This window comes from Neolamprologus brichardi, chromosome 3, assembly GCF_056152115.1.
Source record: "Neolamprologus brichardi isolate AB-2024 chromosome 3, ASM5615211v1, whole genome shotgun sequence".
Taxonomy (NCBI): domain Eukaryota; kingdom Metazoa; phylum Chordata; class Actinopteri; order Cichliformes; family Cichlidae; genus Neolamprologus; species Neolamprologus brichardi.
Window position 1 is genome coordinate 17,138,692 of NC_142106.1, and position 16,455 is coordinate 17,155,146.

Consider the following 16,455-nt stretch of genomic DNA (forward strand, 5'->3'; position numbering starts at 1 on the left):
ATGAAGGCATTTCAAGTGAAGCTGTCACAAATGCACCAGTGCCTGACTTTTTGAACCAAGTCGGCACACTTTGCTGATAAACTGAGCAAACTGTTCACTGAGTTCACTAAGTTATAAATTTTTGTGTTTAAAAAACATTGTTTTAGTGTGTCAGTAAATATTTATCTTGTTTGGCCTGCGACCTAAAGTGTGCCTTGAGTTTTTGCACCCTGTGAAATTGAGTTTGACACCCCTGATCTACGGTATCAAAGGCAGCACTGAGGTCTAATAATATTAAAATCGCAAAATCTCTCAAGTCAGTAAAAGTTAAAAGGTCATTAGAAACTTTTAAAATAGCAGTTTCAGTGCTCTGGTGCATTTTAAAACTAGACTGAAATACTTCACCAATGCCATACAAAGGTCTGGAGCTGATGGGGGATAACTTTCTCCAGGACTTTAGAAAGAAAGGGCAGTTTAGAAATTGGTCTGTAGTTGGATAAAACTGCTGGATCCAGGTTATGTTTTTTTAAGAATAGGTTCCACCACAGAATGGTTGAAGTCAGCAGGGACACACACAAACTGAAGACTGCTATTGACAATAGAAAGCAAACACATACCCACAGTGTCAAAAACATCTTCCAACGACTTTCTTTAAACAAGATGGAACAATATTCAGCGTACATCTTGTGGGTTTCAAATTGTTGACTTCTTCACTCAGTAATGGAAAGGACAAGGGCTCAAAATGATCAAATGCAACTGAAGCTGCCGTATGAACAGATGGGTCGGTAGTAGGAGGGATAATATGAGACCTGATATCTGCAATCCTATTAATGAAGAATTTCAGTAAGTTTTCACGTTGCTTTTGATGCTGCATGGGGAGCTGCAGTAGGTGGATTAATAACAGAATTAATCATGCTGAATAAAATATGAGGTTTGTGACAGTTATTAGACACAATCTTGTAGAAATACTTTTTGCTGCTCTTAAAGCCTTCTGATAATTTATCAAAGATTCTCTAAGTACATTAAACCTGAAGTCTGTCTTTTTTTTCCATTTTCGCTCAGCTTTTCTACACATCTGAGTTCTCTGGGAGCATTATTATACCAAAGCTGGGTTTTAGATTTTAGACAACTGGTTTTGAGTGGAGAAATGAAAATGCTTTATCCCGAAGCCAAAATCTAAATCCAAATTCCAATAACACACTCGATCATAACAAAACCTTTTTCTTTTTTTCAAGTACACAATCCCAAATGCCAACATTTGCATCTTAAATCCACTAATAAACTCTTTAATACCAAGAGTTATATCTCAGTTCCAAGATCTAAATCTCAAATACCAATAGCTGTGTCACTGTGAAAAATTTTAAAATTAATTGCAAACACCTGATGAGTATCTTTTGATGTACATTTAATAACATATTGCAATAAGGAGAAACCAGAGAAACGTGGCCTTGATGTCTTTTATACAAACACACAGACAAAAGTATTCAGCAACATTTGGGTTGTGAGGTTCACATAGCTGTCACTTACAGATTTATATCTCGAATCCTCCCTACTTGCTCCCTGATAAGGAGGAGCCCCGATATCTGTTTTACATCTCACATGAACTTACAATGCCCCAACTGTGTTTGTGTATCTGTGTGTGATAGAGTATAAAGACACATTTATTCTACAGACATATAAATGAGTAAGACTAAGTGACTAACTGAAGTTTACTAATACTAAAGTGATCAATACATAACAAAATGAATTTTCAATTACATTATCAAGGTTCCAAGAACATCTCATGAAAACTAACAAAATAATGAAAACTAGAAATAAAAAAAAAATGTTAACGGAAATAGAAATAAAAACAAGACTGTGACAAATGGACAACTAACTAAAACTGAAATGACCGTTCACAAAACTAACTAAAATTAACTGAATTTATAGAGAAAATATGTTTAGTTTTTGTTCACGTGTGTGTGTCATACATTAGTCTAGGGCAGAGGTAGGGAACTCCAGGCCTCGAGAGCCGGTGTCCTACAGGTTTTAGATGTGTCCTTGACCTAACACAGCTGATTTAAATGGCTAAATTAGCTTTGAAGTTCTCCAGAGGCCTGGTAATGAACTAATCATTTGATTCAGGTGTGGCAACCCAGGGTGAGATCTAAAACCTGCAGAACACCGGCTCTTGAGGACTAACGTTTCCTACGCCTGGTCTAGGGGGAAAATGAACTGTAGTTTCCATTTTTTTTCTTGCTTTGTCTCATTATGCCAGCAGGTGGCAAGTACCTCGGTCGAGTCGTCTGTGTTGCCGCTCCGTCCACGCGTAGCATCATGTCAGCAAAAGTCAAGAGAAAGCGCTAGAGTCAAATTTGGGATTTCTCTGAATATGTGTTTTGGATAAAAGCAAGTGTCTTTTAGTGGAAAGAGATAAAAATTTGTGGGACATTTCTAAAGGGGAAAAATCCCACAAACCTTAAAGTGCACTTGAAAAGTTCGCAAAAGAAGGCTAAACTAGCTTATCTTGAGAAGGTAAGTGTGCACGCCCAAGCCCAAGGTTGGTCCATTCGCAGCAACATCACAAGCGAGAGGAAGCGTTGGTGAATATGTTTATTGAGATTAGGATACCTACACAACTGTGTGAGCTAATGGTCTGATTGGGGCCAAGATGGATATAGCAAAGCAGAAATTGAAAGAACTAATAAAAGAAGCGAGGAAGCTAACTCTGTGTGTAGATGGCTGGAGAAAAAGGGGATTAACAGGATCTTTCATGGGTGTTTCCGCTTGTTTTACCACCCACCTGGGCCAGGTCCATGATGCTTTGCTTAACGTGCAACGAATGGAGCACCCACATACCAGGGAAGCCATCGCCCGCTGCACTGATCAGACATTAGAAGAGTGGGCTGTAGGGAAAGAGAAGGTGCTGCTCGTTGTAATCAATAATGGGGCCAACATCGTCAAGGCTGCACGGCTTCTTCAGAATCGCATGTAAACTGATTGATACCAACGGTTCTCAGGATGAGCAAAGAGCTGATGGAAAGAGCCAAGATAAAACTGTGGATAGAGTCTGAGTCGGAGGAGTCAGACATTGAGTGTGAGGAATGTGGAATACTTGGTGAGTGTTCCACAGACCTGGGAGCTTGAGGGTCATGCACAGTATCTTATCTTTTCCCAGGACTGCGCTCTTCTGGACAGAGATCTCCGATGTTGTTCCCGGGATCTGCTGGAGCCACTCGCTTAGCTTGGGAGTCACCGCACCTAGTGTTCCGATTACCACTGGGACCACCGTTACCTTCACCCTCCACATCCTCTCGAGCTCTTCTCTGAGCCCTTGGTATTTCTCCAGCTTCTCGTGTTCCTTCTTCCTGATGTTGCTGTCATTCGGAACCGCTACGTCTATCACTACGGCCGTCTGCTTCGTTTGTCTACCACCACTATGTCTGGCTGGTTAGCCACCACCATTTTGTCCGTCTGTATCTGGAAGTCCCACAGGATCTTAGCTTGGTCATTCTCCACCACCCTTGAGGATATCTCCCATTTTGACCTCAGAACTTCCAGGCCATACTCGGCACAGATGTTCCTGTACACTATGCCAGCCACTTGGTTATGGTGTTCCATGTATGCCCTGCCTGCTAGCATCTTGCACCCTGCTGTTATGTGCTGGATTGTTTCGGGGGCATCTTTACACAGCCTGCACCTGGGGTCTTGTCTGGTGTGATAGACTCCAGCCTCTATGGATCTTGTACTCAGAGCTTGTTTATGTGCTGCTATGATTAGCGCCTCTGTGCTGTCTTTCAGTCCAGCTTTGTCCAGCCACTGGTAGGATTTCTGGATATCAGCCACTTCCTCTATCTGCCAGAGGTACATACCGTGCAGGGGCCTGTCCTTCCATGATGGTTCCTCGTCTTCCTCCTCTTTCTTGGGTTTCTGCTGCCTGAGGTATTCACTGAGCACTCGGTCAGTTGGGGCCATCTTCATGATGTATTTGTGGATTTTCGTTGTCTCATCCTGGACTCTGGTGCTGACACTCACCAGTCCCCGGCCTCCTTCCTTCCGCTTAGCATATAGCCTCAGGGTGCTGGACTTGGGGTGAAACCCTCCATGCATGGTAAGGAGCTTTCTTTTCTTTATGTTAGTAACTTCTATCTCCTCCTTTGGCCAACTTATTATACCAGGTGGATACCTGATCACGGGCAGGGCGTAGGTGTTGATAGCCCGGATCTTGTTCTTACCGTTCAGCTGACTCCTCAGGACTTGCCTGACCTTCTGCAGGTACTTGGTGGTTGCAGCTTTCCTAGCAGCCTCTTCATGGTTCCCATTCACCTGCGGGATCCCCAGGTACTTGTAACTGTCCTCTATGTCTGCAATGTTACCTTCTGGTAGTTCGATCCCCTCAGTTCTGACTACGTTCCCTCTCTTTGTTACCATCCGCCTACACTTCTCCAGTACGAATGACATCCCGATGTCATTGCTGTATATCCTAGTTATGTGGATCGGTGAATCGATGTCTCGTTCATTCTTGGCATACAGCTTGATGTCATCCATGTACAGGTGGTGGCTGACAACTGCTCTGTTCCGTAGTCAGCATCCATAGCCAGTCTTGTTAATGATCTCACTGAGGGGGTTCAGGCCTATGCAGAACAGCAGAGGGGCTAGAGCATCTCGTTGGTATATCCCACACTTAATGGTGATTTGTGCTATGGGCTTGAAGTTGGCCTAGTGTTGTACGCCACATCCCCATTGAGTTCCTGATGAAGGCTCTTAGGGTCCTGTTAATTGTACAATTCTAGGCATTCCAGTATCCAGCTGTGGGGCATTGAGTCATAGGCCTTCTTGTAATCAATCTAGGCAGAGCACAATTTGGTCCTGCAGTCTCGGTTGACTGTTCTGTCTACCAGTAGCTGGTGTTTGTTTGTTTGTTTACTATGTGCAGTCAAAGGTTGCAGATCTCCGAACACAGCTGGAATCCATAGCTGTGCTTGCATTTTCACCTGCTGGACATCACTACCTGACAAGTTTAATTTTCTTCAGAACATTGCAGAGGCTGTGTTCGGAGATCTGCAACCTTTGACCCCACATAGTCAAGCTTTTCAGTTCAATCAGCTGCATTTCGATGTCCTCTGTGTCCAGCCAGTTAATCCAAGGCCTTATTGACAGTATTTGGCTCTACATATCTGTGTGAGCAGATTTTCTCTCACACAAAGAGTGTCCTCAGGCAGCCGTCTGAATGCTGGACAATTGGAGACCTGTGTCTCTGAGTGGGAGACCAGAGATCACATTGACATGTGTATCTCTGTATTGTTGGGCGATCGTGGCTCAAGAGTTGGGAGTTTGCCTTGTAATCGGAAGGTTGCCGAGGGACTAGTAAAGCGCTATACAAATACAGGCCATTTACCATTTTTACCATTTAACAAACATGCCATATTGGCCCAGTTTATTTTTCTGATCATTGTTGTGAGGAGACCATAAATAGCATTTACATTTTCTGTTGTAGAGTTCATTTGCTGTTATGGAGTTCTTGTTATGGATAAAGTGTCTTTTTTTTGTTTCAAAAAGGTTGATAACGATTCGCTGATAGCTGCCAACATCTGCAAACAAATATAATTCTATAAAGTTGTTCTACATAGTGTGTAACTCTCCATATAGAGTGTTATTAAATTTATTGCTAATGCAGTCATATGGCACATTGACTTCCGAGGAAATTTTAGACGTCACTCATCATCAGAAAGGTTGCCGACCCTTGACACAGACATTAATCTCAATTCCAAGAAAGCAATCTCTAATTCCAAAATCTTTCTCAGTTCCAGCAATACAATCGCAGATACCAAAAATTGTATCTGAGTTCTAAGATATCAATCTGTAATACCATAAATGTTATCTCAATTCCAAGAAAACAATCCCAAGTTTCAAGAGCTTCATCTCAATTCCAAGAAGTCAATCTCTAATACCATAAATTTTATCTCAATTCCATGAACACAATCCCAAGTTTCAAGAGCTTCATCTCAATTCCAAGAAGTCAATCTCTAATACCATAAATGTTATCTCAATTCCAAGAACACAATCCCAGGTTTCAGGAGCTTCATCTCTATTCCAAGAAGTCAATCTCTAATACCATAAAGGTTATCTCAATTCCAAGAACGCAATCCCAAGTTTCAAGAGCTTCATCTCAATTCCAAGAAGTCAATCTCTAATACCATAAAGGTTATCTCAATTCCAAGAACACCATCCCAGGTTTCAAGAGCTTCATCTCAATTCCAAGAAGTCAATCTCTAATACCATAAAGGTTATCTCAATTCCAAGAACGCAATCCCAAGTTTCAAGAGCTTCATCTCAATTCCAAGAAAGCAATCTGTAATAACAATTTTTTTCCCAATTCCAAGCACACAATCCCAAATACCAAAAACTGTATCTGAGTTCCAAAGAAGCAATCTCTAATACCACAAACATTATCTCAATTACAAGAAATCAATCTCTAATATCAAAAACCTTTTCTCAGTTGCAAGAACACACAATCTCAAATACCAAGAGCTGTATCTTAGGTTCTCTTGCTGCCATGGCTGAATTTGTCCTGTATGTTTACAGTTTTTCCCAATTGTTTGCACACAATTACTTGTACTTCAAACACAATGACTACAACATGTAACTGATGCACCAACCCACTGAACCAATTCTGATAAACTACAAGCACAATTCCTGCTTTGCACTCAAATTGCAGCTTTTAAAACACACTTTTTTCAAAACACTACACATAATTTCTGCATTTGGCAAATTTTTTATGAGGAAAGTCTATTGTTTGCACAAGAAACACACTGTCATTAAAAATTGTAAACTCTGTTGCTCTACTTTGCATATTAACTTATCACATGGGTAAACACCTTTTACACATAATTGCGATTAAGAAATCAGAGCTTTATAAAAGAGCAACAGGTGAGCTCTTCTGTTTTGGAGCAATGGATGCCAACATTGGAAACATTGGAACATTGGAAAAAGGCAGAGCCAGAGGAATGAAGAGGAGGAGAATAGGGAGGATGAGGACAATGAAGGCCGAGGAACGTAATCTCCGAGGAGATCAAAACCACTACAAAGAGATGGCTACAGTGGAGCACCAGTTCATCTTCACTGATGAGGATGGATTCAACCTCATGAAAAGTTGAAGGTGGGGAAGGAATGCCATTGGCCAGCGTGCCATTGTTGAAGTCTCTGGCCAGCATGGTGAGACCATCACAATATGTGAAGCAACTATTGTGCCATCCATCAGCAAGCTACCCTTGGCCCCTACAACACTGCCCATCTGATAACATTCCTGGAAATCCAACACAACACAGTCATTCCACCAGATTAGATAGTTGGCCCAGTGAAGATCAGCTATCTTGTCATTTGGGACAACGTAAGGTTCCACTGGGCAGCTCTGGTTTGTGACTGGTTCACTGTCCACCCATGCTTTTTAGAAGTGAACCATGTCAGCATATGTATATGTATGCATATATAAAAAATAATAATAATTACCCACTGACCGTAAGGGTGGTCAATCCTTTAAGCTCCGGTCCTCTACCAGAGATCTGGGAACTTAAGGGGTCTTGTGCAGTATTTTAGCTGTTCCCAGGACTGCGCTCTTCTGGACAGAGATCCTCGATGTTGTTCCCGAGATCTGCTGGAGCCACTCGCCTAGCTTGGGAGTCACTGCACCTAGTGTTCCAATTGCCATTGGGACCACCGTTACCTTCACCCTCTACATCTTCTTATGATCTTCTCTGAGCCCTTGGTATTTTTTTCGAGCTTCTTGTGTTCCTTCTTCCTGATGTTGCTGTCATTTGTCACCGCTACATCAATCACTATGGCCATCTGCTTCTGTTTGTCTACTATCACTATGTCGGGTTGGTTAGCCCCCACCATTTTGTCCGTCTGTATCTGTAAGTCCCACAGGATCTTAGCTTGGTCACTCTCCACCATCCTAGGGGGTGTCTCCCATTTTGACCTCAGGACTTTATGGCTGTATTCGGCACAGATGGTTATGGCGTTCCATGTATGCCTTGCCTGCTAGCATCTAGCACCCTGCTGTTATGTGCTGGATTGTTTCAGGGGCATCTTTACACAGCCTGCACCTGGGGTCTTGTCTGGTGTGATAGATCCCAGCCTCTATGGATCTTTTGCTCAGAGCTTGTTCCTGTGCTGCTATGATTAGTGCCTCCATGCTGTCTTTGAGTTCAGCTTTGTCCTTCCGCTTAGCATACAGCCTCAGGGTGCTGGAGTTGGGGTGAAACCCTCCATTCATGGTCTGGAACTTGTCTTGATGTTAGTGGCTTCCATCTCCTCCTTTGGCCAGCTTATTATCTCAGCAGGGTACCTGATCACGGGTGTTAATAGCCTGGATCTTTTTCTTACATTCAGCTGACTCCTTAGGATTTGCTTGAGCCTCTACAGCACATGTGTCAAACTCAAGGCCCGCGGGCCACATCCGGACTGGCGTACATTTATATCCGGCCCGCGAGATCATTTTATATAGATTTGTTATTATTGTTATGCATGGCCCGGCGATATGAAGTGCTAATAACACACGAACAACAGATCCCATAATGCAGCGCTGCAGCCTCTTTGCCGGCTAGGCTACCTGGGAACATTCCTGTGTCAATCAAGTCAAACTTCTGTTATTGCGAAGCTAGCCCCTCACAATGGCAAAGAGAAAAGTTGATTCTGAAAACAGAGCGCTTTGGGGTCCATAGGGACTAAATAAAGCGCTATATAAATACAGGCCTTCAAGCTGGCTGTAGTTAAACCTTTACTCAAAAAGCCATCTCTAGACCCAGCAGTCTTAGCTAATTATAGGCCAATCTCCAACCTTCCTTTCATATCAAACATCCTTGAAAGAGTAGTTGTCAAACAGCTAACTGATCATCTGCAGAGGAATGGCTTATTTGAAGAGTTTCAGTCAGGTTTCAGAGTTCATCACAGCACAGAAACAGCTTTAGTGAAGGTTACAAATGATCTTCTTATGGCCTCTGACAGTGGACTCATCTCTGTGCTTGTCCTGCTAGACCTTAGTGCAGCATTCGATACTGTTGACCAAAATATCCTATTAGAGCGATTAGAACATGCTGTAGGTATTACAGGTACTGCGCTGCAGTGGTTTGTATCATATCTATCTAATAGACTCCAATTTGTACATGTAAATGGAGAGTCCTCTTCACACACTGAGGTTAATTATGGAGTTCCACAGGGTTCAGTGCTAGGACCAATTCTGTTTACACTATACATGCTTCCCCTAGGTAGCATCATTAGAAGACATAGCATACATTTTCACTGCTATGCAGATGACACCCAGCTTTATCTATCTATGAAGCTAGATAACACACACCAATTAGTTAAACTGCAGGAATGTCTTAAAGACATAAAGACCTGGATGGCCGCTAACTGCTTCTTAATTCAGATAAAACTGAGGTTATTGTACTCGGCCCTTAAAATCTTAGAAATATGGCATCTAACCAGATTCTTACTCTGGATGGCATTACCTTGGCCTCCAGTAACGCTGTGAGGAACCTTGGAGTCATTTTTGACCAGGACATGTCCTTCAACGCACATATTAAACAAATATGTAAGACTGCTTTCTTCCATTTGCGCAACATCTCTAAAATTAGAAGTATCCTGTCTCAGAGTGACGCTGAAAAACTAGTTCATGCATTTATTACTTCCAGGCTGGACTACTGCAATTCATTATTATCAGGATGTCCAAAAAACTCGCTGAAAAGCCTTCAGCTAATCCAAAATGCTGCATCAAGAGTACTGACAAGGACTAGAAAGAGAGAGCATATTTCTCCTGTTTTGGCTTCCCTTCATTGGCTTCCTGCTAAATCCAGAATTGAATTCAAAATCCTGCTCCTCACATACAAGCTCTTAAATAATCAGGCCCCATCTTATCTTAATGACCTTGTAGTACCATATCACCCTATTAGAGCACTTCGCTCTCGCTCTGAAGAACTACTGGTTGTTCCTAGAGTATTGTAGCGATGGTTAAATGTTATTTTACAGTGACATGTTGGTTATCTCTGCACACTGTTGTTATTTCTTTAAGATACATGTTTGGTTGTGCTGCAGGAAAAAGGGAGTTAATGTGTGCAGGAAGGGGAGGGGGGTCCTTGTTGTTGTGTGACTGTGCGGGGCTGAAGTGAGGTGTTGTACGAGAGCACTCTCTCCGGAGTTAACGGCCCGTTTGCCTGTGTTACCGAATAAACGGACAAACTGAGATCCAAACGTCTGGTTCTTGTGAATGTTACAGTATTTAAAAGTAGAATGGGAGGGAGAGCCTTCAGTTTTCAGGCCCCTCTTCTGTGGAACCAGCTTCCAGTTTGGATTCAGGAGACAGACACTATCTCTACTTTTAAGATTAGGCTTAAAACTTTCCTTTTTGCTAAAGCATATAGTTAGGGCTGGACCAGGTGACCCTGAATCCTCCCTTAGTTATGCTGCAATAGATGTAGGCTGCCGGGGATTCCCATGATGCATTGAGTTTTTCCTTTCCAGTCACCTTTCTCACTCACTATGTATTAATAGACCTCTCTGCATTGAATCATATCTGTTATTAATCTCTGTCTCTCTTTCACAGCATGTCTTTTATCCTGTCTTCCTTCTCTCACCCCAACCGGTCGCAGCAGATGGCCCCGCCCCTCCCTGAACCTGGTTCTGCCAGAGGTTTCTTCCTGTTAAAAGGGAGTTTTTCCTTCCCACTGTCGCCAAAGTGCTTGCTCATAGGGGGTCACATGATTGTTGGATTTTTCTCTGTATCTATGAAGCTCCTTGCGGTGACCTTTGTTGTGATTTGGCTCTATATAAATAAAATTGAATTGAATTGAATTGAATTGAACAACACCTGGTTTTATCACACAGTCTACCTGTGTCTGACATGGAAGTGTCTGACACTGCCTTTTCTGACCTTATGACTGCATTATTTGATTATGTGTTTTCGCGCACTACAGTTCAAACCAGCGCTGCTGTTCAACGCTGTCGGTTTATTAACCCTTCCACTGCTTCTTTTAGCCAGCTGTCTGTCCCCTCTGATCTCACTCCGTTGGACACAGAGAACCCAAGCTCCTGGTTTCAATCCACTTGCATAACTATTCTGGACTCTGTGGCACCATTAAAAACCAGGAAGCCTTGGTTTAATGACGGCACTCGGGCTGTGAGGAGGGGGTGTCATAGAGCTGAACGCAGATGGAAGAGGGACAAGTTGCAGGTGTGTCTTGAAATCCTAAAGGACCGCTGGCGCCTCTATCAGGATACGGTCAAAGAGGCAAAAAGAATATACTTCTCTAAGATCATTTCATTCAACAGTCACAATCCACATGTGTTATTTAACTCTATTGACATTTAAGACTATTGACTTAGTCTTAAATGCTCCACAAAGCGGCTGTTTGGAGGCCTCTCATAAACTGTCTAATGATTTTTATGTGATTTTTCATTAAGAAAGTTGCAGCCACGCAGGCTCTCATTTCTTCTCCTGAGTCTGACCCCTCTGTTTTAATCCCTTGCTCTGCTGTTTTTAACCAGTTCGAACCTGTGACTCTTTTGTAGGGGATGTAGTTGACCACCTGAGGCCCTCTGGTTCTCCAAATAATCCTGTCCTACTATGACTTTTTAAGGAGATGTTTCCTAGCATAGAAACAGCAGTTATAAACAGCAGCTTTAAACAGCAGTTTAATATCTGGTGTAGTCCCTGCTAATTTCAAGCATGCAGTGGTACAACCCCTGTTTAAGAAACCTGCCCTGGACCACACTATGTTGGCTAACAACAGGCCTATCTCCAAGTTGTCTTTTATGTCTAAAATCTTAGAGAAAATCCTAAGATTTTAGACATAAAACCTGTGATTCTGGCAATTATGTTGTTCTTGACCTCCTTGACCTAAAGGCTTCCTTTGACACTGTAGACCACAATATTTTACTGTCTTGCTTACACCATTTTGCAGGTATTCGTGATACTGCTTTGAATTGTTTTAGGTCTTATCTTTCTGAAAAAAAACTTTTAGGGTTAACTTTGGAAGGCACGAGTCCTTTTCTGCTTCTCTTCATTTTGGGGTCCCGCAGGGCTCAATTTTAGGGTCTGCTTTTTTTTAAAGAAATTATATTTACATCCCCTGGGAATTATTCTCAGAAGGCATGGCATATCCTTCCACTATTAGGCTGATGACTGTCAGATTTATCTGCCCCTCAAGCAGAAAGATGCCTTCTCTGTTTAGCAACGTTTAGCATGTCTAGAAGACATTAAATCTTGGATGTCCCTAAATTTCTTAAGATGTATTTCAAGCAAAGCTGAAGTGATTGTGTTTGGTCCTAGCAGACCTTGTGATTGATCCGCTATTGACTTGGGACCCCTGGCATTTTAAACCTGTTGTTCCTAACATGGGTTTTAAGATGGACAGTGATTTTAAGTTGGACACTCAAATTAGTGCTACAGTCAAGTCCAGTTTTCATCACCTAAGGCGATTGGCAAAGGTAAGACCTATTTTATCCGGGTCGCATTTTGAAACAGTAATCCATGCTTTTATTTCATCTTGTTAAGATTACCTTAATGCATTGTATTTTTGAGTTAGTCAGTTAGTCAGAAGTTAGTCTTCTCTCTCATCTGCAGCTGGTACAAAATTCTGCTGCACGACTTTTAACCAGAACTCGTAAAAGAGAACATAACTCCCATCCTCGCTTCACTCCAGCCTGTATATTTTAGAATTCATTTTAAAATTCTAATGTTCATTTTTTAATGTTTAAATAGTCTTGCCCCACCTTACCTCTCTGAGCTTCTTCATCCTCACTCACCCCCCAGGTTTCTCAGGTCAACTGACAAGCTGCTCCTGGAGGTGCCCAGGTCAAAGAGAGAGCTCACAGGGGACAGGGCCTTCTCTATTGCTGCTCCTAATCTTTGGAACAATCTGCCCCAGCACATTAGAGAGGCCCCTTCACTGTCCACTTTGTCCACAAATCTGAGGCCATGGTTCTCAGCTGGAAAAGGGTGGAGTTCCCCTTCCCGGGTCGGGGATGAGTGGAGGAGTTCAAGTATCTCGGGGTCTTGTTTGCGAGTGATAAGAGAAGGGAGCCGGAGATCGACAGGCGGATTGATGTTGTGGCTGCACTGATGCGAACGCTGCATGAGTCCATCGTGGTGAAGAGGGAGCTGAGTGTAAAAGCGAAGCTCTCAATTTACCGGTCGATCTACGTCCCTACCCTCACCTATGGCCACGAGCTGTGGGTAGTGACCGAAAGAACGAGATCTCGGATACAAGTGGCGGAAATGAGCTTCCTCCAAAGGGTGGCTGGCCTCTCCCTTAGAGATAGGGTGAGGAGTTCAGCCATCTTTCGATACATCGAAAGGAGCCAGCTGGGGTGGTTCGGGCATCTGACAAGGATGCCTCCTGGGTGAGGAGTTCTGGGCATGTCCCACTGGGAGGAGGCCCCGGGGCAGACCCAGGACACACTGGAGAGATTATATATCTCTCGGCTGGCCTGGGAATGCCTTGGTGTTTCCCCGGATAAGCTGGAGGAGGTGGCTGGGGAGAGGGAGGGCTTCAATCCTTAGGCTGCTGCCCCTACGACCTGGCCCCGTATAAAGTGGAAGAAGATGGATAGATGGATGGATGGATGGAATGGATACCAGAGTCCAATTCCTAATTCTTCTGGGTTTTTTTTTATCCCAATCCCTGGAGAGCTTCCAATTTTATAATACAAATCAATAATTCTTTCAATGTTTCCACTCTAATCCCTAGAGATTCCACTTATTGAAAATAAATTATTAATCCTTCCAAGATACTAATGATTATTTCCTCTGTACGCAGCTTATCTTTGGAAACTGGGGTCTTTTGTTCTTTCTGTTGTTCTTCCTGTAAGAATGTCAGATATGTGCCAGTGTGTTAGATCTACATCTGTTTGATTAATACAGCTGCAAAGTGTTGCTCACGATGAATCACCCTTTGGTCAACTTAAGAGCCTACAAGATGAATATCCTACAGAAGAACCTTGCAGGCAAAAGCTGTTTGTCTTTGTTATACAGAGATATATTCAATAATATATCAAATTTATTTGAGTAATTTATGTGCATTTTCTTACCACTAACTGAACTTTTAGGTGCACATTGGAAATTAATTGTTTCATGGACTTGGTGTATGATTAATGGTCTTGTGGATCAGCTTATTGAGTGAGTTGGCATCTGCAACCCTCAACCTGCTGCCCCAGCATGCAACAGCGAAGAGGATGGCACTGGCCACAACAGACTCATAGAAAATCCTCAGCCATCTCAGAAAATAGATATGACTTAGCCCCTCGATACTGCAGAGGTGTTTGTAACCCAATCCAATTTATTTTCAATGTGTACTTATATTTACAGTGTCACAGCAGATACACAGGATCACAGGTATCTGCTGATGACTCTGCTCAGACCACATGACAAAAGGAGTCCAGTATGGCATACGTCACCCTCAATAATGCATCCAACCACGGCACCCCGCAAAGATTGACTTGGTGACACAGTTCGATATTTTTTTGATACAAAAAAAATGTTCATGCCTTTTTCATTTTTCAAAATTATATATATATATATATATATATATATATATATATATATATATATATATTTGAACTCAAAAGTACAGTTTTTAAATTTAATGTTGCTGAAACAAACAAACAAAAAATCTATCTGATTGAGATAGATCTTTGGAAAAGAGAGTTTATTACACAGAAATGGCTCTTTCCAAAATAAAAGCTATACTATACCCTTCTTCTGGGCTATATTCTCAGAAGCATATTAAACATATCAGGTCCCCATAAGGAGATTCATGTGCTAACGGCTGTCTAAATGACTCGGGTAAAGTTTGTAGCATGCATGCTTGTTGTTTTTGTCTGCTTCCACTTGTCTTTGCACTAGGATGATGTCGGAGTAAATGTGCAGTCACATTCGTTGTGTTCCTACTAGTGCTGTCAGCGTTAATCTCGTTAAAATGACATTAATGCCATAACGTGGCAAATCTCTGTTAACAAGTTACTGCGGATTGCCCCGTGATTGGGGCTGGATGTTAATGAGCTAACTGCGCTAACGCACTAGTTCCCACAAATTGAGCATTGCGTGGCACATCCGACATACTGTTTTAATTTGTCCATGATGCGTTTACCATCAGGGTCATGCTTCAGATGACCAAGATAGTTCCAAACGCCAGATCTGAATGAGGGTGGGGGAGGTTCAATTTCGGGTAGCGTTGAGACAGTTGCCATGTTGCAACGAGTTTAGCTTCTGTCTTGCTAGCTTGCGCTGCGCTCAATGGATCTGCACTCGACAGTGCTGCCTAGGCAGAGTAGTCGAACGCAGATCCACTGAGCGCTCAACACAGACAGCATCGTCAGAAGAAAAGTTGATAAAATAAATAAAAAAATGTTGTATTGTTCAATACATATGTGTACAGAACCGAAAGCACTGTATCGAACGGTTCACACACACACACACACACACACACACACACACACACACACAAACATTTTAATTTTAATTTATTTTAATCAATAAATCGATAATCAAAACCCACCCCTACTAGCAGGCAGGGCATACATGGAACGCCATAACCAAGTGGCTGGAAAACTATACAGAAACATCTGTGCTGAATACGGCCTGGAAGTCCCAAGGTCAAATTGGGAGACTCCCACTGGGGTCGTGGAGAATGACCGAACTAAAATCTTGTGGGACCTCCAGATGTATACGGACAAAATGGTGATGGCTTACCAACCAGACATAGTGGTGATGGAATAAAAGAAGAAGACAGCTGTGGTGATAAACGTAGCATTTCCGAATGACAGCAACATCAGGAAGAAAGAAACTTGAGAAATACAGAAGTCTCAGAGAAGAGATCAAGAAGAATGGTGGGTGAAGGTAACAGTGGTCCTAGTGGTAATTGGAACACTAGGTGTGCTGACTCTCAAGCTAGGCGAGTGGCTCCAGCAGATCCCAGGAACATCATCTGAGATCTCTGTCCAGAAGTGCACAGTCCTAGGAACAGCTAAGATACTGCGCATGGCCCTCAAGCTCCCAGGCCTCTGGTAGCAGATTTGAGCTTGTAGGATAGATCTCCCTTATGGGCGAGAGGGGAATTGTGTTTTGTTTTTGTTTTGTTTTTTGCCAATTTCAAATGTGATTTATGCTAAAAAGAAATTCTAGGTTCAAAATTGAAACCTGTTTTATAACATAAGTAATAAATTCAAATGAGTGATACTTCGCACTAACAACATTCCCAAAGGAAGATATGCAAATTATGTTCATTAAGTCAATTACATTACATGTAAAATTCCAAACGAGTAATCCTCCATTCCAAGTTCAGATATACGCTATTGGTAAGAAATCACATGATCAAAGCAGAGGGCATGATGGGTTGGAAGATCTGAATGCCAAGATCCCCGTAGGTTATATGCAGAGCTGTTAGTGTTTCAGTTGAAGATTGTGGAATTGCATAGAGGTAAGTTGGGATAAAATTCACTAAG

At 42.4% G+C, this 16,455-nt stretch overlaps 1 pseudogene; it reads left to right on the top strand.

The window, feature by feature from the left end:
* Nucleotides 1-15,514: 15,514 nt before the first annotated feature.
* LOC148103667 (uncharacterized) lies at nt 15,515-16,397 on the top strand (annotated as a pseudogene).
* The last annotated feature ends 58 nt before the right edge of the window (nt 16,398-16,455 follow it).